Genomic DNA, 23,199 nt, shown 5'->3' with positions numbered 1-23,199 from the left:
TGAGCTGTTCTTAAAACATTTTTTGCACATTTCATACGGATTTCAAATTCTGTGACCTCAAGAGTTACTTTTTCTGTGGTTATAGTATTCAGCTGTGTCTATGTGTCATCTGGAGCATATACATTCTTTTCCTTAAATTTATTTTGGTTCATGAAAAACTATAAATCATCTACCAGGAGCCTGCATCATAAAGGGGGAAAAAAAAAGACATTTTACACCATTGACTCCCCTCACTCCTTTTCTTTCCTTAAAACCCTAAAACAGTCTATATTAACAATGGGAAACATATTCTTTAGCTAGAGAGGAAATGCCTGCTTCACAAATGATGATTTATCATTTTAGAATGGAAAGCTGCATTAGCAAACCAATGAAAATGGCTAAAAGTGTAACCACTTTGCCTGGCAATTATATGTGTGACAGATTCATTTATCTACCTGTGTGGAGCTTTAATTTGCACTAGCACTTAACAGTTAATTGTTGAAGGGCACTTTTCTGCAATAAAAGTGGGTTTTTTTTCAGAGTACCCTGAAACAGAAAACACTTCTAAGTAAACACCTATGCCATTAATTATCCGATCAAAACAATAATGAAAAATGCCAGAGAAAAGAGATAACAGAAAAAAAGTAAAATACCATTTGTGTAAATAAATTAAAACATCAATTATTGAATGATTAAATGATGTCATGTTATTTTTGGACCAATGGATGAAGTTTACAAGAAGCTCTTGCAATAAACTTTCTAAAAACCTTCACAGAAAGACATAATTATACTTGTTTATACTTAAGAATTGAAATATTATTAAAATACAACCCAAACCTTACCATTGTTTGGAATATTCAATATTCTTCTCTTCTTCAGTTTTCTGTCTTATGTATATTTATTGTCATACTTTTCAATATATTTTGGGATTTCTTTAACTATTACTTGATGAAACTCTCCAACATAAATAGATTAGTAATAAAAAGAGGGCTTGAAATTTAATTGTCATTAGCAGCTTTCATAAAAAGTTGGGGCAAGAATTTCATAAATTCTAAAATTGTTGATATATCAAGTCAATAAAATCATAATAGAAGAATTTGGATAAGATAAATTTATATTTTGAAGTTTCATTATATTTTATCAAGATTATTCAAGATTGGGCTTTATATCACAAGCTTCTTCCTAGTTTTCAGGAAAACCCCTAGCACCTTGCATTTTAAATAGCACTTTTCCTAAATATTTAGTTAATGACTACCTTAGGGGAAGAGGAAGAATTGTCAAGGTATAAAGGGATAGTTTGGTAAAAACAAAAGAAAATAACAACAATAAAAACCCAAGGCCATACAATTTGAACATGAATGCTCACTTCAAATGATGTTCTGAATAATCATAGGTAAATAACTTCTACAAGGCTCGATGTCTTCAGCTTTAAAAAGAGGATAATACTGCTTCCTCAGAGGATGTGTGTGTGTGTGTGTATGTGTGTTTGTGTGTGGTGAAAAATGAACTGATATTGCAAACCACCCAGCACAGTTAGTTCCTGGTCTCTAACTATTGTTCGATACATACAATTATCATGGCTTTCCTCTAACTCTACGTACCTTCCTCAGATTTCCCTCCTTTAAGATTTTCCCAATTCAACCATCAGATAAAGAATGGTTTCTATGAGCCAGGAATTTATTAAGTTTTACAAAGATTAATAAACCATCACCACTGTATGCTAAAGACTGTCAAATTGTCCTTCTACCTGTCCGCTTTCTTCCCTGCCTTTCTTCCTACTACTTCCAAGTGTATTTTCGTAGATCTTTCCAGGAACTGCCAATTATCTCCTACAGTTTTGCCTGTCAGTGAGTAAAAAGCAGCCTCACTGATTTCTCATATATTCTAGGTCCTCTTCTCTTGATCCAGTGCTTTACAAGAGCAGTCTCAACTCTACCACTCAGTTGTTGCCCTTTGTGAGTCATGCTTAGCTCTGATCCCTCCTCCTCTGGGGCAGATAGATGTACCAGGTGCTCCAACGATCAGAGATGGATTTTTCTTGCCCAGAGCCATTACATCAAAAGCAGAATTCAAAGTCATATCTAAGGAACATAGGGGAAGGCTGTGAACGTCCACTTGAGGATTTTAAAAAGCACTACATTTTCCTGCTATTGAGATAACTTTTCCTCTAAAGCAAGCTATTACTATAAGTCCTCAAAATGCAGTAGGTTTGTATTTCCATTCATTTGAGCTTTCTTATTGATTTTACTCTACCGCTTCTTGATTAGTAATATGTGTATTTACTAAACTGTGCTTTATTTTAAAATACAAGATATTCTGACTGGTTAGAACCTAGAATATCATCTAGAATAAGATACCCATTTTATAGTTCTAATTTTACTATGAAGAAATTGAAGATCAGAGAAACAAGTGAGAAATAAAGTATGATTTATTAAATATCTAATTTGTACAAGACAATAGACATTTGTCCTGTAGAAATCATGACTTTTCAGATGAGGAAGCTGAGGCTGATAGTGTTTCTGGAACTTCTTTAAAGTCATAAAACTTGACAAACTGCTAAGCGAAAGAACTTCAGCAAGGTTCTAATATTAAACTATTTTTGACATCATCTTTTGTTATAGAAAAATATCTTTTACTTACAGAGATGAATTGTCTTCAAATATTCCAACTAGTTAGAACAAGAGGTAACATTTATAAGTCAAGTCTGCCATTCTTCAATCTACTGCTTATACCACCATGCCAAAATGCCTATAACTTTTAATCCTGAGATAATTCAAAAGTTACAACCACTATATAACATATTCTAATTTCTCTTGATTATTACTCTTTTTTGGACATTATTTTAAATCTTAAAAAGATACATCTATAGAAAATATGTAAGCATGTTCCTTCTGTCTCTCATTCAGCTGGATATTTTACTAGGTTACAAATAAATAAAAGTAGTACATCTTGAAAAATATTTTAAATACAAAAATGAACAAAGAGTGAAATGTAATTCCATACACATATACTTATCCACTTATATGATAGTATTTTTAGACAATCATGATAATGAACACATATCAATCATTTGCTATGTGCCAAGCACTATTCTTTCCACTTAATATAAAATGTATAACTTAATCTTTATGACAATTATGTGAAATATTTACTGTTATTACTTTATTGATGCCAAACTGAGTCAAAGAGAGGTCATGATATATAAATAGGCTTCTAAAAATTGCTCTTTAACTTAACTATATTTTAAAATCATTCTTTCAAGTAATACACTAATGGCTACTTTATTTACAGTATGTTCAGCAGAGACCATCAGCTTCTTACCAGTATCTGTTATCCCTTTGTCTAAAGCAATACAATTTTTAGTTGGTCAAATGACCATTTAGAATAAAGACTACATCCTTGCTGTTAAGCTTGGCCATGTGACTACGTTCTGACCAATACCACGTAAACAGACATTTTTTCTGCAGCCTTTCGATCAGGGTTGTACAATCTTTTGGCTTCTGTGGGACACATCAGAAGAAGAATTGTCTTGGGCGGGCCACACATTAAATAACCTAACACTAATGATAGCTGATGAGCTAAAAAAAAAAAGCAAAAAAAAAAAATCTCATAATGTTTTAAGAAAGCTTACAAATTGTGTTGGGCCATACTCAAAGCTGTCCTGGACCACATGCAGCCCACCCCCATGGGCTGGACAAGCTTGCTCTAGGATCTTTTTTTAAGAAATACTAAGACCCCCTTGCCCCTTTTTCTGCTCCGTACATTGTTCCATTCTACATCTTGAATGTGGTTACTCCCCAGCTGGACCATGAAAATGAGGAGCCATATCATATAGATGGTGAGCAGTGAAATGGTTAGTCTGGGTCCCTGAGGGCTTCGTGAAATAGAGATGGCATACCGACACTCACATTCACAAGAGAGAAATATTCTTCTATTTTTGTATTATTTAATTTGTGTGTATGTGCTTCCTTATAGTTAAATTCAATTTTAATTAAACAGCATGGATGAAGGAAATCTTCCCCAAATATTCCCCTAATCCTGAATATGTAAATTTATCTTCAGGTTTTGTTATTCTGCTAAAAAAAATACGCTGCAGTGACTATCCTCATTTTTATACTAATATCATAGTATTCTAGTATTCTGCTATTATAATAGTATTCCTAAAAGAGATTCCCAGAAGCAGAACTGCTAGGTTAAACAGCAGGAAACTTTTAAATTTTAATAGTTCTGCCCTTCAGAAGGTGGCACCAAGTTCCAACAGTACATGAGATTAAGCTACTTCCTACAGGTTTTCTAATACTGCATGCATCTCTTTTTTAATTTGCTTTCATTCATATGCCTCTGACAGATAAAAATTCATTCCATTTGTTGTTTTAAATGTATTTGTCTAATCACTTGTAAAATGCAACACATTTCTTATGTTTGGATATTTCTACTTCTTAATCTGTGAATTACCTATTGACTTCTTTGGCTGCTTTTATATGAAGTTGATAAGAGCTTTTATATTGACAGAAAGCTATTTAATTTTTACTAACGTGAGAAATGTTTATGTTTTTTAACTTTATTTGTTACAATGTTAATTACTTGAATTTGTATTTACATCTTTTTCTTTATAGCTTCTTGTCAAGCTTAGAAGAGAATTACAAATGATGTTCTCCTATATTATTTCTGAGTAAATTAAATTTTGTTTGCAAGCAGACATAAATATATAATTGTTTTTGGCATAAAGAGTAAGAGAGTGTTCTAATTTTTTTTGAACGCACAGACATTTGTTCCATCAAAATTTACTGACCACTACACCTTTTCCTACAGATTTAAAATCCTACCTATAATACATTTCAATATCTAGTAGAAAAAGTTCCATCTGCATTTGTGTTTCAATTTTTTCTAGGCTATGCTTGAATAATAATAAAATTTGAATATATTATTTTACATTATCTAAATGTCTTCCTTTTATTTAAAACACTCGCACTAACAAATACCTTATTAAAATCTATTGACTTTTACAAGAATGGCATTGAAAAATGAAGCAAATGCTTATGTAATAAGTGGTTAAAGTTAGTTGTTTTATACAAAATAGGCATTCTTGAGACAGCTACCATAAGGGCCTCTTTTTTAATATATATATATAGTTCTAGGGTACATGTGCACAACATGTGGGTTTGTTACATAGGTATACATGTGCCATGTTGGTTTGCTGCACCCATCAACTCATCATTTACATTAGGTATTTCTCCTAATGCTATTCCTTCCCCCGCCTCCCACCCTGACAGGCCCCTGTGTGTGATGTTCCCCGCCCTGTGTCCAAGTGTTCTCATTATTCAATTCCCACCTATGAGTGAGAACATGCGGGGTTTGGTTTTCTGTCCTTGTGATACTGAGCTAAGAATGATTTCCAGCTTCATCCATGTCCCTGCAAAGGACATGAACTCATCCTTCTTTATGGCTGCATAGTATTCCATGGTGTACATATGTCACATTTTCTTAATCTAGTCTATCATTGATGGACATTTGGGTTGGTTCCAAGTCTTTGCTATTGTAAATAGTGCCACAATAAACATATGTGTGCATGTGTCTTTATAGTAGCATGATTTATAATCCTTTGGGTATATACCCAGTAATGGGATGGCTGGGTCAAATGGCATTTCTAGTTCTCGATCCTTGAGGATTCGCCACACTGTCTTCCACAATGGTTGAACTAATTTACACTCCCACTGACAGTGTAAAAGCGTACCTATTTCTTCACATCCTCTCCAGCATCTGTTGTTTCCTGACTTTTTAATGATCACCATTCTAACTGGTGTGAGATGGTATCTCATTGTGGTTTTGATTTGCATTTCTCTGATGACCAGTGATGATGAATTTTTTTTCATGTGTCTGTTGGCTTCATAAATGTCTTCTTTTGAGAAGTGTTTGTTCATATCCTTTGCCCACTTTTTGATGGGGTTGTTTTTTTCTTGTAAATTTGTTTGAGTTCTTTGTAGATTCTGGATATTAGCCCTTTGTCAGATGGGTAGATTGCAAAAATTTTCTCCCATTCTGCAGGTTGCCTGTTCATTCTGATGGTAGTTTCTTTTGCCATGCAGAAACTCTTTAGTTTAATTGGATCCCATTTGTCTATGTTGGATTTTGTTGCCATTGCTTTTGGTGTTTTAGTCATAAAGTCTTTGCCCATGCCTACATCCTGAATGGTATTGCCCAGGTTCTCCCTATTAAATAGGGAATTCTTTCCCCATTTCTTGTTTTTGTCAGGTTTATCAAAGATCAGATGGTTGTAGATGTGTGGTGTTATTTCTGAGGCTCTGTTCTGTTCCATTGGTCTATATATCTGTTTTGGTACCAGTACCATGGGCCTCTTATAAGGGCCTCTTTAAAAAAAAAATCATCTAATTCATCCTTTTACCAGAGTCTAGGGCTTATTCCTCAGTTTTAAACTGTTAATCTTGTTAGTTCCCATCATTTGTGGGTACATTTTCTAGATATGCCAAAATATTAGTAAGGGAATCCTTGCAGTTTAAGTCTTGATTGGGCTACGGTAGTTCTCCTAAGTGGGACTATGTGTTTAATAAGGAAGCATTTGATCAGAGAGTCCCCTTTGCTGTTGCCTCTTTCCTCAGTTTCCAGCTTCACTACCCTTATAGTCTCCACCCAGAAAAAGGGTACTAGGCAACTTCTCTGAAGAAAACTGCAGTTTTATATGGACACCCCATTTCCACAGTGTGTATTAGCCCGATCCTCTAATGCCTCCTTTCACCCCATAGCAGAACAGAATAGGTAGTTTTTTCATACTACCTTTCATATTGAAGAGAGTAATATCTGGGTTTGATTCCTTGTTCTGTTATTTACTATCTGAGTGAACGTGAAAATATTTGTGACTCCTTTACAGTTTTAGTTTACACATCAATAAAATGGGGATGACAATGTCTACTTTGCCAGGCTGTTGAGAGTATTAAATAAAAGAAAACCACACATGCCTCCTATAGTGCCTGACATAGATGACACCCCTAACAGATAGCACACGTTTATATCACTGTTGATTATACATCTTCCAAATCATCTCTCTTATCAGAAACTTGGCCATAGACTCCCGGTATTAGTCTCCAGAAAAAAATAAGCTAAACCATTCTATTATTACAATAAGTAAAATACACATAAATAAGGTATAAACAAAATTTTGAGCTTTCAGTAATGTATCTTTGAGTCAAAATTGTTTAATTTTTAAAGAAGTTTTCAAATACTCAAATTTTATACCAATGTAAACATTTCAAATTCAATAACTAGTCACATCAAGTAAACCTTACTCACTTCTATAACATGCTACTGATATTATACTGAATTTTACAAAGAAAAAGTAAAACATACACTTCTTATTTTGATGGCAGAGTGTATTTTGGCCAGAAACTTGTATTGATTTGGAAACAGCATGAGATCCTAAATAGAAAAATGTAGCTTCAAATAAAAAGGTACAAGTTAGAGAATTTGGAACTGAGTCATTTTTGAGATTTTAAAAGGTGCTTTTAAACAATGCATTTTAATCATACAAAATGATTCTCCTAAGATTTAAATATGGGAAATTTGGAACTTCTAGTTAAATATATACATGCAAGTGACTACTGAGTTATTCCAATTCCATTGTGCGCATTGAATAGATAATATACACTTGAATAGATCATAATACTCCATGCAAGTTCACCAGAAACTAAATCAAGTACCAGATGAAGCACTTCAAGCATTTCTTGAAAATAAAGAATATTGGAAATATACCACAGGACAAGAAAAGAAAGGATAAAACACATTTAGTCCTTAAAGATATAAGTGGAAGGTTTTTTGTATGTGAGTAGTACAAACAACTTGGGTTTCCAGATTTTCACAGGAAAAGAAAAAAATTACCCACAAACAAGACAACCTTGAGAGAAAAGCATCAAAGCTTGTATTTTTCTTTTAGATATTGCATAATAAAATAGCGTATTTCTGAGGAAATGGGATTTTGTTTCTTCTTGTTTTATCTTGTACAATTTCCTTACTTGAAAAAGCCTTCAAAAATCTTTTCATTTTAACTACTTACAAAAATTATAATCACCTATAATTTTTGCCCCTGTTCTTCTCCTAAGGTTAAGTTCAGTTCAAACTATTTATATAAGCCAAGTCAGTATTTCATTGTCCAGCTTTTGCCTATAAAATCGACCTGTGTGAGTCCCTTTTGTAATGCATGTCAGAAGAAAAATACTATGCCCAAGTTTTTACTTTCAATAAGCACACTGTTTTAAAAAATCTTCATTTTGCTTTGCAAAACTTCAGTTTGTAATTAAGGTATTTCTATTTGAAGGAAGAATTACCGTATTAACGTACTTATTTGAGCCTAAAACTCCCTTGAGTATTCTCTATCCCTCTACCCTCCACATCTTGGTAAAGCCATTGCCTGGACTGTGCAATGGACACCAAGAGGATTGATTGCCATGGATGTTACCTACTCCCTTCTCTTTCTACCCTTACCCCTAAGCCCTCCCTCACCCCCACCCACTGCTGTCAGATTTTTTTTTTTTTTTGAGATGGAGTTTTGCTGTTGCCCAGGATGAAGTGCAGTGGCACCATCTCGGCTCACTGCAACCTTTGTCTCCCAGGTTCAGGTGATTCTCCTGCCTCACCCTCCCGAATAGCTGGGATTACAGGCCCACTACCAAAATTACCAATTACCTGGCTAATTTTGTATTTTTAGTGGAGATGGGGTTTCACCATTTTGACCAGGCTGGTCTCAAACTCCTGATCTCAAATAATCCAACTGCCTCAGCCTCCCAAAGTGCTGGGATCACAGGCATTTGCCACTGCACTTGGCCAATCTTGAACCCAGTTCAAACCTTCTCATTGCTGTGGAGTTTTAAGACTCCTGATTCTTTTACCTCCCCTGCTGACATACATACATACACACACACTGCCTAAAGGATGGAGTAAAAACTTCTTAGCATGGCACAAAATGTACTTTTCGCCACATTTCCTATCACTACCTCAGAGACACCTCTAATTGTATTTGCTGATACATGATTGCATTGGTCATAGATGTTTTTATATCAAAACATTTGTTACATCTCCCTGATGAGATGGTTCTGGAAAGACTTCCTATTCTAGTGATGACAGGTTGGGCCATGAGATCTGCTTTATCTAACAAAATGAAACTGGCATGGGCACTTAACACTTCCAATCAGAAGATCTAGCAGAAGGCAAAGGTATTTTTCTAGTTCTCAATTTCCCCCATCAGTAACATAGGACAAATACTAAAATAAAACTGAAGGGCTTGACATAGTTCTTAGAATGTTGTAGATGCTTAGTAAGCTTTTAAGTATTTTGTTACTTGTAAGAATAATCATTTTCCAAGTTTATTAGAACACAAAAGAATAAGAGCATTATATTCAAAGATTAAGTAGAGTAATAATTCTGTGTGACTTATTTTCAAAGCAAATTTAGTGCTTCTAATAATTTTTAGTTAGGTGATCTCATCAGACTTTATAGGAATATTGGCAGGATGAATAGTGGACTGGATCTCTAATAAAATAAATTCTGTAAAATAGCAGCACAGAAAAATTGAATTCTTCCCTAACACTGCACTTGTGTTCTATATGTGAGGATATATGAGATGGGCCATCCTTGAGAGACAACACAATCTGGTTGGCATTTACCTTTACATTAGTTAGTGACATTCATTCACTAAATGCTAACTTTTAAGGTTGAAAAAGGAGACCAAGCCAAGTTGATCAGCTCTGAAATCCACTATTCAAAATAATTTTCAGCTTTAAGACTGGCAGTGTGTTCACATAATGATATCATGTACATTCAACATCTTCCAGGGAGCATGCATTATCTAATCTTCGTAGAGCCAAAGAATGATGAAAAGGAGATAAAAAAAAAAACTTCCTTGGCTCTATAATAGAATTCATCAACTGAACCAAGGTCATGCTAAGCAAGAACAATCCTCTTCCAGAAAACAATAAAGCCAACTTATGAAAAATGTTCTTGAGTTCCAGCATACAATGAACTGTAAATCACTATTTATGAAGTATCCAGTTTACACTGGTATTCTGTATGATGATCATAGTCAATAACAAATAAAATAGTTTGAGAAAACTAATTTAAGATTTTAGCACTAAGACACATAATTCCTATTTTAAAATGGAAGAGTCATTGATGGAGTTTTTATATATGTAACTCATTTACAAGATGTATATACATATTTTTGTTTTGTCATATAATAAATTGAAATTTCATGCCATCGAACATAGGTTTAGAACTGATTGGAACCTGGATTCAAAAATTTTGGGTGAAATTAGTTTTTCTCCAAATAGAATGAAAATGCTTACTGGTTATAACAATAAATTTACTGACAAATCTATTAATCTATACTCCAAATTCAGTAGAGCATATTGCAATTACAAAAATATTCCCTCTTTCATTCTTCCTATATACAGAACCAACAAATAGTATTTTATTTGTGTATATTTTTTATTTTCACTGTTCTTGACTGAAAGACTAAGGACAAGGATTAATCCAGAAGTATTTCTGTTATCTTGAAAGGATATGGGTGGAAAAATTAAGCGATCTGAGCCGAATAGTTTAGGAGAGAAAATGAGATTGTGGTGGTTGTGTCTGTGACAAGAGAACCCTCTTAATGATATTACTCTGAGATTTACTTAGAGAATGCCACTAGAATAGGATTATCCTGGATGGGATAACACACATTACATCATTAGCTTTCACTCTCTGCCCTCTGGTGGTAGATATTACCAGCTGACTAGGATGGGATTAAGGTTCTAAATCAATCAGCAATATTGATGATGTATAATGTTTCTATCACAGTGTTTATTAAAATGCATGTATATCAATATTAAAATATTTCATTTTCTTTTAGTGATACTTTAATTTTGCAATTGTATTATTCAAACCACTAGCATAAAATTGCTTGGTTGGAAATAAACCAGGAGATCTAATTACAGCCCCCAGATGCAGAAACAGTCTTCGACTTCCTAGTAATCTGTTCACTGTAATCAGGTGGCTTTGTTGTGCTTATCTAGAAATACAAAGAATTTGAGAAAATCAGTACATTACATAATTGCTGCATTTATCTACATTTATCTGTTGTATTCTGAACTACTTAATGCTGGACAATTCTGCTTTGAGACATTGATTTATTTTTCAGACATTGGTTCAAGCATTAATTCAATGTCTACATTGCTTTGTGTACCACACATATAATTAGTAGCACTTTGCCACCCCCATTTAACAAGGAAGGCCTCTTATGAGAGCTTTGTGAAGCTTCTCATGTGATATCATTAAAGGATGGATCAGAACTGTATTTTACAAGCTCCTGTCAAAAAACACCTTTCTTACTGTTTTGTTGATGAGTGAAATGCCACATTGTAGATTAATTTCCCTGATTTACCCCCAACATTTTGGTGGGTATATATGTCTATATATAGAGAGAGAGAGAGAGATATATGCATATGGTTGGGAAGAATGTGAACAAAATCACACATTTTCTTTTTCTCGTGTTCTTTTGCTCTCATCCTCCTTTTGCCTTGTCCCCCAAAACAACGTATGATTCCCTTTGTACACACAATCTGTGCATGAAATGACTCCTCTTTACAATAGACAGGACAGCCTAAGGGCTGTGAATGTCTGTGGAGTTTTCTGCAGCCAGAGGCTAAAGAAGCAGCACCTTAATGGGGCATAGAATAACTAATGATGCTTGGAATATATCAAACACAGATACAATTAATATCAGATTTATTGATTTTTACTACTAATAAAGATTTCTAGCGTAAAGTCGGTGATTTTATTTATTCTTCTTAGTTCTTTTGTATTTCTGATCAAGCGCTTTAGTGCTAGTGGTTTGAATAATATAATTGCAAACAGGAGAATACAGGCATATAATCAAAGATGTAATATAGAGATTTAAGTGTATGAAAGTACAAATGGAATGTCTCTATCTCAGAATGGAAGAGTTTAGAAAGGTTCCAAAAAGGTAATATTTGTTTTGAAGTGCAGAGATGAGAGATTATTTCACTAAGAGTAAAGACATGTTCAAATTGGCTATCCTGTTTCTATTCACTTGGTTTTAGTCAGGCAAAACCAGGATAGGATAGAGTATGCTGTGCTAACAAAGAACTCCAAAATCTCACTTTAAAATAGCAACGATTTCTTTCTCAGCACACGTCCATTTTGTGTCTGTTAATCACAGTTACCCAGGTAGAAGGAGGGGCCTCCTCTTCTATCATTGCCAGTGCCAGGATAAAAGAAATCCATGAAGGATCCCACTCCAGCAATTACATGCTCCGGCCTAGAAGCATCATAAAAAAGTTCTGTTCAAAACAGTTTGGCCAAAATTACTTGATGCCTAGGAAATACAGTCCTTTCACATGCCTGGCGGGGAACAACCTAGAAATAGTTGATAAACAATATTAATGACTACCAGACATGCTTTCTCCAAAAGTACCTCCCTATTGTGGAACACAATGGCTATAGTTTGCTGCATTTACTAGAATCCTTTAGCACACTGTATTTTTCTACATCCTTTTCTTTGTTTTCTTCTAATTTATCTAATTTGCCACTGAGTTCATGTTCTTTCTTCAATTCCTTTGTATTTCTATTACCACCTGCTTTCAAGCAGCTAACATTTTTACAGGAGAATATGTGCATATAGGCAAAAATATAATTGCAGAGATTTAAGTGCATAAAACTAAAAATGAAACGTCTCTATCTCAGAATGGTGGAGTTTAAAAAGCTTCCAAAAAGGTAATATTTGCACTGAAGCGTGGAGATGAGAGATTTCATTAAGAATAAAAAGCATGCTCAATGCAAAGAGACATGATTAATGCACAGACATGCTAATTGTTTAACATAGCCACCTAAAATTCAGATTCTAGGGAATCTGGTTGATCTACCTTGTGTCATGTGTTCATGGCTTGGCTAAGAAAAAAAAAAGAACATTGTGATTGACAGCAACATCAATATTATTGCAATTATGAAGGATGCATATCTGAGAGAGAGAGAATGAAGAATGAGAAGTAACGCTGGAACGGAAAAAAATAAAATATAGTTTTTAGTAAAGTCGTACCAAAATGACTAAGGTTTTGTATGTCATATCAGTTGTCTGGCTTTAATTGTCAAATTGATGTAGAACCAACTAAAGGAATTTAAGAATTGAGTGACAGGTGCAGACTGCAGTTTAGAAAAATCTCTCTTTCTCCCACAGTATCATAGAGGATGGACTCATTAGAACTTGAAGCAGGGACCTCTTAGGGAGCTATTGCTATAATTTAGTTGAAATATGAGGAAGCCACAATAAAAATCAGCAGTAGAGGTTAAGACAAGGAGAGCAGCACTCCCAGATATGTAGAGAACATATAATAAAGCAGTGTGTAGGGATCAATAGGGTGATAGATGTGAGTACAAAGGAGAAATGCAAGCTGACTTAGGAGTCCTGCCTTTGGTGGATGGGTGGATGGTGGTGCCAGTGATTAGGGGGCAGAGGAAGCGAAAGCAGGTTTCCATGAAATGGTGAAGGTGGCAGTGAGCTCAGTCCTCAGTCAGCCAGAGCTCTCTCCACTATCTTTGTGTCCTGAAGAGCAATATTTCAAAAAGCAAAACCATTTTTTGATTAGAAATACCTGACAAACTGACTGCCACCCAGGGTCATATCATTCCTAGGAGTGAGGTCATCATTGCATATTTAATTTGAGTTAAATCAGTTTTAAAAGAGTGTACAGTTAACACACATTGTAATATTGAACAGGGTATTTTCAAATAAATAACTGTTGGAAATAGTATAATATCACAAAATTATCGAATAATGATATATAAAATTGATAGATAAAAAGCGTATTTTTTAAAAACGGAAAAAAATATTTTTTTCATCCAAGCACCTACCATTAAAGGTAGAGCCATGGTTCAACTGCCACAGTATACGCCAAGAGTACCTCAGGCTCCTCTAGTTTCAAACATTTTATTTTTTCTCTTTAACTAATTTCCGTAAGTTATCATAAATCCCAAGCTACATGGGTGTCCTAGATTTCATAACCAATTTCCACCTTTCTATTTTACTTGTTTGGCCCAACACTATGAAACTGCATTTAACTCTGTCTGTGCTGAGAGTCACTACATAGCATTTTACATTTCCTTCCTATATGCCATGTCCATATAGCTAATTCTCATAGTCACTTTTAAATCCATTTTAAGGCACTGTAGGATATTCAGAAATAAATAATCATTTTAACAAATTCAAATATAATTACACTTTGTTTTGAATTTAACTTTCAATTGTGATGATTTAAGCTGACATAGAAAAAAATACAAATTTTTTATTCATTTATTTATTCATGCATGCTTCGGTTTGGGAAACATTAAGACCTATACATGTGCAAGGCATTAGAAAATGAAAATATGAATAAGTAAATATAAAGCATACATTCGAGTAACAGTAATATGAGATAAAATGTGAACTAACAACAATTTGAGATAAAATAATAAATTCTGTTATGTTACTCCTCAAAAAGAGCAAATCACTTCTTCAACTGCTTACTGATAAGCACCATGCATTCAGATTGGTTTTTGATGTTGGAAAAAATAAAAGAATGGTAGAGGAAATGAGAAACTAACCAAGGTAATGCCTTTTAGGAAATAAATGTAAAATCTGAACAAATGATTTACATGAAAATGAGTATAACTTGAGTTTTTCTTCTTCAATTAAGCTTAATTTTTAATAACTTTGCACAGGAGAATGTTTTGAATTGAATTTTAAGATTAAAATTGAGAAAATATCAGATAATTCATGTCTCTAAAACTGGTTATTATTTCACTATTAGCAATTTTCTATACAATCCCATTTAATAGATGACAAGCACAATTTTGCCAGTTCTCTACTCAGGAAGTCAAGTCAATGTAAATTCCCAAAAGAGAAAAATAACAATAAATTCCATCTAGTCTTAATATGGAATATGCAAAAGTCTTTAGGGGTCAAGAGAGCTTTGGTTAGATGGGATATAATTTAATCACATCACTCTGTATACCACAAATCATTTTTCATAAATTTTTATTTTAATGTAATTTCAAATTCATAGCAAAATTTCAAGAATATAAGGAACTTCCATATACACTTCCCACACATTCACTAATTGTTTAGATGTTCTCCTATTTGTGTTCTCTCTCTCCAACAGATGCATAAACATATACACCTTCCCTCTCTAGATAGCTAGATGGATGAAAGTATACACACACACGGACATAGCTTTTTTTAAATCCATTTAGAAAATTTGGAAAGATTGTAGCTCTTAATTCCTAAGAACTTCCATATATATTTTTCAAAACTAGATATTTTCTTAACCATAGCAAAATGATCAAAATCAGAATATTTACAATATAATATCTAATCCATACTCCCTATTTGTTTTTAAATTATTCCAATAATGTCCTCTACTATTCTGTTTGCTGGTCAAGGATCCACTTCAGATTTATTTGCATTTATTTGTCATGTTTCATTAGTTCTTTAATATGGAACATTTCCCCAGTCTTTGTCTTTCTGGACCTTGATATGTTTTAGGGGTACAGTGTAATTATCTCACTGATTGGCAGGCATGTCATAGAAGTGATGTTGTGTCCTTTTTGGTTCATTGTATCAGGAGGCAGATTCTATGAATTTGTCTGAATATTAATAACTCTCATCACTTGGTTAAAATGGCCTCTACCAGATTTCTGCCCAATATATTTTTATACATTCTTCTTCTTTTTTTGAAATGGAGTCTCACTCTGTCGCCCAGGCTGGAGTAGTACAGTGGCACTATCTCGGCTCACTGCAACCTCCGCCTCCCAGGTTCAGGCGATTTTCCTGTCTCAGCCTCCTGAGTAGCTGGGATTACAGGCACGTGCCACCACGCCTGGCTAATTTCTGTATTTTTAGTAGAGATGGGGTTTTTCCATGTTGGTAAGGCTGGTCTCCAACTCCTGACCTTGTGATGCACCCGGCTCAGCCTCCCAAAGTGCTGGGATTACAGGCGTGAGTCACCAAATATATATTAAGGTGATTTCCAGTGATGAGTTGTTGAAGATTGTTTCTGATTTCCAGACATTTTTAAAAACTTATTTTCACAAAAAATCTGCACATGTATGTTTACAGTGGCTTTATTCATAATTACCAAAACTTGGAAGCAATCAAGATGTTCTTCAGTAGCCGAATGGGTAAACTGTGAAATATCCAGACAATAAAATACTATTCAATGCTAAAAAAGAAATGAACTATCAAGCCATGAAAAGACAAGGAGGAATCTTAAATACATATTACTAAGTGAAAGAAGTCAATCCGAAAAGACTACATATTGTTTAACTATATGACATTCTGGAAAGGGCAAAACTGTGGAGACAATAAAAGAACAAGTGATTGACAGGGGTGGGGGATTGGGAGATGGAGGAATAGGAAGAACACAGAGGATATTTAGGGCAGTGAAAATATTCACTATGGTGCTGTAAAGGTGTTTACATGCCACTATACATTTGCCTAAACCCATACAATGTACAACACCAAGAGTGAACTCTAACATAAACTATGGACTTTGGGCAGTTAGGATGTGGTAACATAGATTCATCAGTTGTAACAAATGTACCCCTTTGGTGGGGGATGTTGTTAATGGGGAAGGTTATGCATGTGTTGGAGTAGTGGGTATATGGGAAATCATTGTACCTTTCTCTCAATTTTGCTTTGAACCTAAAACTATTATAAAAATACTCTTTAAAGTAAATATTCTTTACATTAAATAATCTACTGTTGTGACCTTAAGACACATTCTAACAATGAGACAAAGTAGTCAAAATTAGACCATTTTATGTAGCTCAATTCAATTACACAAATATTTATCTGTGGGAAATATTACCAAGTAAAAGACACCTTGAACAAGTTACGATTTAGTAGGGAGCCAATCAGGTTAATAGACATCTATTCTGCCTCATATAAGCATCAAGTACCTCAGGAAGTATCCAGACTAACTACAGATAATATACACATTATATAGATAATATATAATTATAGATAATAAAAAACATATATGTAATCAGGTTAGAACAAATTAAGTCATTCAAATATGGAGTATAGAAAGAAGGTGTTTTCTATTTTTCTTTTCTGTTGCCCATGCTGGAGTGCAGTGGCACCAACATGGTTCACTGCAACCTTGACCTCCTGGGGTCAAGAAATCCTCCTGCCTCAGCTTCCTGAGTAGCTGGGAACCCAGGCGCATGACATCATGCCTAGATAATTAAAAAAAAAATTTTTGTAGAGACAAGGTTGTTGCTGAGGCTGGTCTCAAACTCCTGGGCTCAAGCAATCCTCCATCAGTCTTCCAAAGTGTTGGGATTACAGGCATTAGCCACTCACCATACCCGACCAGAAATTATTTTCAATATAATAAAATGCAAAAGCAGGAAAAATAAATGAGTAATTATGTAGAATATAGATTTTTTTAAAGTCTTGAAAATATTTAGGAAAGAGGCAATCCTGTTTCAGAAGCACATAAGTTATATGTTTAATAATAAATCTGGAAAGATAAGTTGGAGAGATAGGTAGAGAACTTTGACTACTACAAGTAGAAATCTATACTTTTTTAAATCAAGTAATGGAAAATCATTGAAAACATTTGGACAGACCAGAACTATGATAAGTGTTGTAATTAGAGATAGGAATGGGCAGGTGGATAGAGAAAAACGGCAGATAGGAGGAAGGACTAAATTACAGCTCCCACTCAGTTGGACAGAGCAGTGTGTGGAGACTCACATTATGAGACTTTGCTCCAAGAACTACTGCAGGAACACACCAGGAAAGTCAAGAGAATCCACAGACCCTTTGAAGGAAGCAGATTGCTCCTGCGGGCCCCAGGAGACAGCCCCAAAACTGTGAGTGCCAAAGGTGTGAAAGTGTGAAATCAGGATTCTCCATCCCCAAACACACACCTTCACTGGGGGGACCTGAAGGTCCAGATCACAGGAGAAGGATTTGACCTTAACTGGAGCTGAGACAAATTTAGATAGCCAAGAAAAATACAGGGGTAGAAGAAGCAGTGGGAAGAGTCCTGTAGGCTCTCTCAGTCCCCAGGGAAGGCATTTCTGACTTTGTCTCACAGGGGTCCTTGAGGAGGGCTGCCAGAGGAACTTGGAGAAGACCACAGGGAGAAGGAAACTTCCAGCTGAACTTTGTAACAATTTCCACCTAACACGAAGTTTCCTGGACAAAACTCAGGGAAGGGAGGTGAATCCAGAGTGCAGACACAGCACACAAGCCCCACAGCAAGTAGGGAGGCACAAAACCTGAAAGTCCTGCTTGCTTTCACAGCTGGGAAGCTGGTAGCCTGGGGCAAGTTCACAGCCCTGCTTACCTGCTGCCTGGAAACAAACTTAGTGTTGTTGGGGAGGGTGGGCACAAGTGGGAGTGAGACCAGACTTTTGGGCTGCATGGGAGCCTGGTGAGGCCTGTACCTGCCAGCTTTCCCCCACTTTGCTGGTGACCTGCATTACATAGCAGAGGATGCTGTAGCCCATAATCCCCCAGGAATATAACTTCATTGGCCTGAGAACCACACCCCTAACCCCCACAGCAGCCACAGCAAGCCCCACTCAAGGAGAGTCTGAGCTAAGACACACCTAACCCTGCCCTCATCTGATGGTCTTTCTCTACCCACCCTGGTAGCTAAAGACAAAGGACACATTCTCTTGGGAGCTCTAGAGCCCTGCCCACTGATACTGCCACAGATGATGCTCTTTTGAAAGTGCCACCTCCTGGCAGGAGGCCAACCAGCACAAAACTAAACCAATAAACAAAATTACAACTAAGGATACTCATGTTGCAGGAAGTCAGGGACCCGAACAGAGGGACTGGCTGAAGCCATGGCAGAAGAACATAAAATTGTGAAGATTTCAGGGACATTTATTAGTTCCCCAAATAAATACTTTTATAATTTGTTATGCCTGTCTTTACTACAATCTCTGAATATAAATTGTGAAGATTTCATGGACATTTATCACTTCCCCAGTCAATACTCTTGTGATTTCCTATGCCTGTCTTTAATCTCTTAATCCCATCATCTTCGTAAGTTGAGGATTTATGTTGCCTCAGGACCCTGTGATGATTGCATTAACTGCACAAATTGTTTGTAAAGCATGTGTGTTTAAACAATATGAAATCTGGGCAGCTTGAAAAAAGAACAGGATAACAGCGATGTTCAGGGAACAAGGGAGATAACCATTAGGTCTGGCTGCCTGAGAGTCGAGCGGAACAGAGCCATATTTCTCTTCTTTCAAAAGCAAATAGGAGAAATATCACTGAATTCTTTTTCTCAGCAAGGAACAGCCCTGAGAAAGACAATGCGTTTCTAGGGAGAGGTCTCTAAAATGGCCGCTCTAGGAATGTCTGTCTTTTATAGTTGTAGATAAGGGATGAAATAAGCCCCGGTCTCCCGTAGTGCTCCCAGGCCTATTAGGACGAGGAAATTCCCTCCTAGTAAATTTTAGTCAGACTGATTGTCCACTCTCAAACCATGTCTCCTGATAAGATGTTATCAATGACAATGTGTGCCTGAAACTTCATTAGCAATTTTAATTTCACCCCAGTCCCGTGATCTCACCCTGCCTCCATTTGCCTTGTAATATTTCATTACCTTGTGAAGCATATGATCTCTGTGACCCACACCCTATTTATACACTCCCTCCACTTTGAAAATCACTAATAAAAACTTGCTGGTTTTGCGGCTTGGGGGGCATCACAGAACCTGCTGACATGTGATGTCTTCCCTGGATACCCAGCTTTAAAATTTCTCTCTTTTGTACTCTTTCCCTTTATTTCTCAGACTGGCCAACACTTAGGGAAATAGAAAAGAACCTACGTGAAATAATGTTGAATTATTGGGGGCAGGTTCCCCCGATATACTCACAGAGTCCATTTCACTCCCCTGCCACTTCCACCAGAGAAGGTGCTAGTATCCACAGCTGAGAGACCTGAAGACCTTTCATGTCAAAGGACTCTGTGCAGATACCTTCCAGTACCAGCCTGGAGCACAGTAGCTCCTCTGGGTGGCTAGATCCATATGAGAAATAACAATTACTGCAGCTCAGCTCTCAAGAAGTCATATAACTAGGAAAAGGGAGAGAGCACTATATCAAGGGAACACCCCATGGGGCAGAAGTTTCTAATAGCAGCTCTTGAGCCCCAGATCTTCCCTCTGACAAAGACTACCCAAATAAGAAGGATCCAGAAAAACAATTCTAGCAATATGGCAAAACAAGATTCTTTAACACCACCAAATGATCACACTAGCTCACCAGCAATGGATACAAAGAAGAAATCCTGAATTGCTGGAAAAAGAATTCAAAAGTTTAATTATCAAGTTAATCAAGGAGGCACCAGAGAAAGGTGAAGTCCAACTTAATGAAATAAAAAATAAAAATGATACGAAATATGAAAGAAAACTCTTCAATGAAATAGCATAAATAAAAGACAACCACAACTTCTGGAAAGGAAGAACTTACTTAGAGAAATGTAAAATGCACTTGAAAGTCTCAGCAATAGAATCAAATAAGTAGGAGAAATAATTGCAGAGCTTGAAGACAAAGCTTTCAAATTAACCCAATCCAAAAAGAAAAATAAAAAGAATTAAAAAAAAAATTAACAAAGGCTCCAAGAAGTTTGGGATTATGTTTAACAACCATACCTAAGAATAATTGGTGTACCTGAGGAAGAAAATAAATCTAAAGTTTGGAAGACATACTTGAGGGAATAATTGATGAAAACTTCCCTGGCCTTGCTAGCGATCTAGACATCCAAATATAAGAAGCTCAAAGAACACCAGGGAAGTTCATTATAAAAAGATCGTTGCCTAGGCACATAGTCATCAGGTTATCTAAAGTCAAGACGAAGGAAATAATCTTAAGAACTGTGAGGCAACAGCACCAGGTAACCTATAAAGGAAAACCCATCAAATTAAACAGGAGATTTCTCAGCAGAAACACTGCAAGCTAGATGGGATTGGGGCCTTACCTTCAGCCTCTTTAAAGAAAACAATTATCAGCCAAGAATTTTGTTTCCACCAAAACTAAGCTTCATAAATAAAAGAAAGATAGAGTCTTTTACAGATAAACAAATGGCGAGATAATTTGCCACTAACAAGCTAGCACTACAAGAACTGCTAAAAGAGGCTCTAAATCTTGAAACGAATCCTCAAAACACACCAAAACAGAACCTCCTTACAGCATAAATTCACAAGACCTATAAAACAAAAACACAATAAATAATGTTTTAAAATAAGGTATTCAGACAACAAATAGCATGAAGAATAAAATAGTACATCATATCCCAATAATAACATTGAATGTAAATGGCCTAAGTACTCCACTTAAAAGATACAGAATAGTAGAATGGATAAGAATTCATTAACCAAGTATCTGCTGTCTTCAAGAGACTCACCTAACATAAAAGGAATCACAAAAACTTAAGGTAAAGGGGTGGAAAAATACATTTCATGAAAATGGACACCAAAACTGAGCAGCATTGGCTATTCTTATATCAGACAAAACAAACTTTAAAGCAACAGCACTTAAAGACAAAGAGGAACATTATATTGTGATAAAAGAACTGTCCAACAGGAAAATATTACAATCCTAAATATATATGCACCTAACAATGAAGCTCCCAAATTTATAAACAATTACTACTAGAACTAAGAAATGAGATGGACAGTAACACAATAATAGAGAAGGACTACAATACTCCACTGACAGCACTAGATAGCTAATCAAGACAGGAAGTCAACAAATAAACAAACTATACCCTAGAACAAATGGACTTAACAGATATTTACAGAACATTCTACCCAACAACTGCAGAATATACATTCTGTTCATCAGCACATGGAACATTCTCCCAGGTAGACCATATGATAGGCCACACAATAAGTCTCAATACATTTTTAAAAACTGAAATTATATCAAGTATTATCAGTGGAATAAAATTGGAAAGAAACTCCAAAAGAAACCCCCAAAACCATGAAAATTAAATAACCTGCTCCTGAATTATCACTGGGTCAGCAATGAAATCAAGATGGAAATTTAAAAAAACTTTGAACTGAATGATAACACGACACAACCTATCAAAACCTCTGGGATACATCAAATGCAGTGCTAAGAGGAAAGTTCACAGCCTAGAATGTCTACATCAAAAAGTTTGAAAGAGCACAAATATACAATGTAAGGTCACACTTCAGGGAACTAGAGAAACAAATCAAACCCAAACCCAGCAGAAGAAATAACAAAGATCAGAATAGAACTAAGTGAAATTGAAACAAACAAAAAATACAGAATATAAATAAAATAGAAAGGTGACTTTTTGAAAAGATAGATAAAATTGATAGACCACTAGCAAGATTAACCAAGAAGAGAAGAGAGAAGATCCAAATAATCTCAATTAGAAACAAAATGGGAGATATTACAACTGATACCATAGAAATACAAAAGATCATTCAATGCTACTATGAACACCTTTACACACATAAACTAGAAAACCTAGAGGAGACGGATAAATTCCTGGAAATGTACAGTCTTCCAATAACAAGCAGTGAGACTGAAATGGCAATTTAAAAAATGCCAACAAAAAAAAGTCCAGGACCAAATGGATTCACAGCTAAATTCTATCACACATTCAAAGAAGAATTGGTACCAATCCTATTGACACTATTCCAAAAGATAAAGAAAGAAGAAATCCCCTCTAAATTAGTCTATGAAGCCAGTATTACCCTAATACACAAACCAGGAAAGGACATAACAACAACGACAACAACAACAAACAAATAAAACAACAACAACAACAAAAAAAAACAACCAAAGAAAAAAACCACTACAGACCAATATCGCTGATAAATATAAATGCAAAAATTCTCAACAAAATACTAGCTAACTAAATCCAACAGCATATCAAAAAGATATTCCATTATGATTAAGTCAGTTTCATACCAGGGATTCAGGGATGGTTTAACATCTGCAAGTCAAACAGAATTAAAAACAAAAATCACGGCCAGGCGTGGTGGCTTATGCCTGTAATCCCAACACTTTGGGAGGCTGAGGCGGGCAGATCACAAGGTCAAGAGAATGAGACCATCCCGGCCAACATGGTGAAACCTCGTCTCAACTAAAAATACAAAATTTAGCTGGGCA

Source organism: Gorilla gorilla, chromosome 11 (genome assembly GCF_029281585.2).
Source record: "Gorilla gorilla gorilla isolate KB3781 chromosome 11, NHGRI_mGorGor1-v2.1_pri, whole genome shotgun sequence".
Lineage (NCBI taxonomy): Eukaryota > Metazoa > Chordata > Mammalia > Primates > Hominidae > Gorilla > Gorilla gorilla.
The sequence above is the reverse complement of the archived record's forward strand: the minus strand, read 5'-3'. Positions refer to the sequence as shown.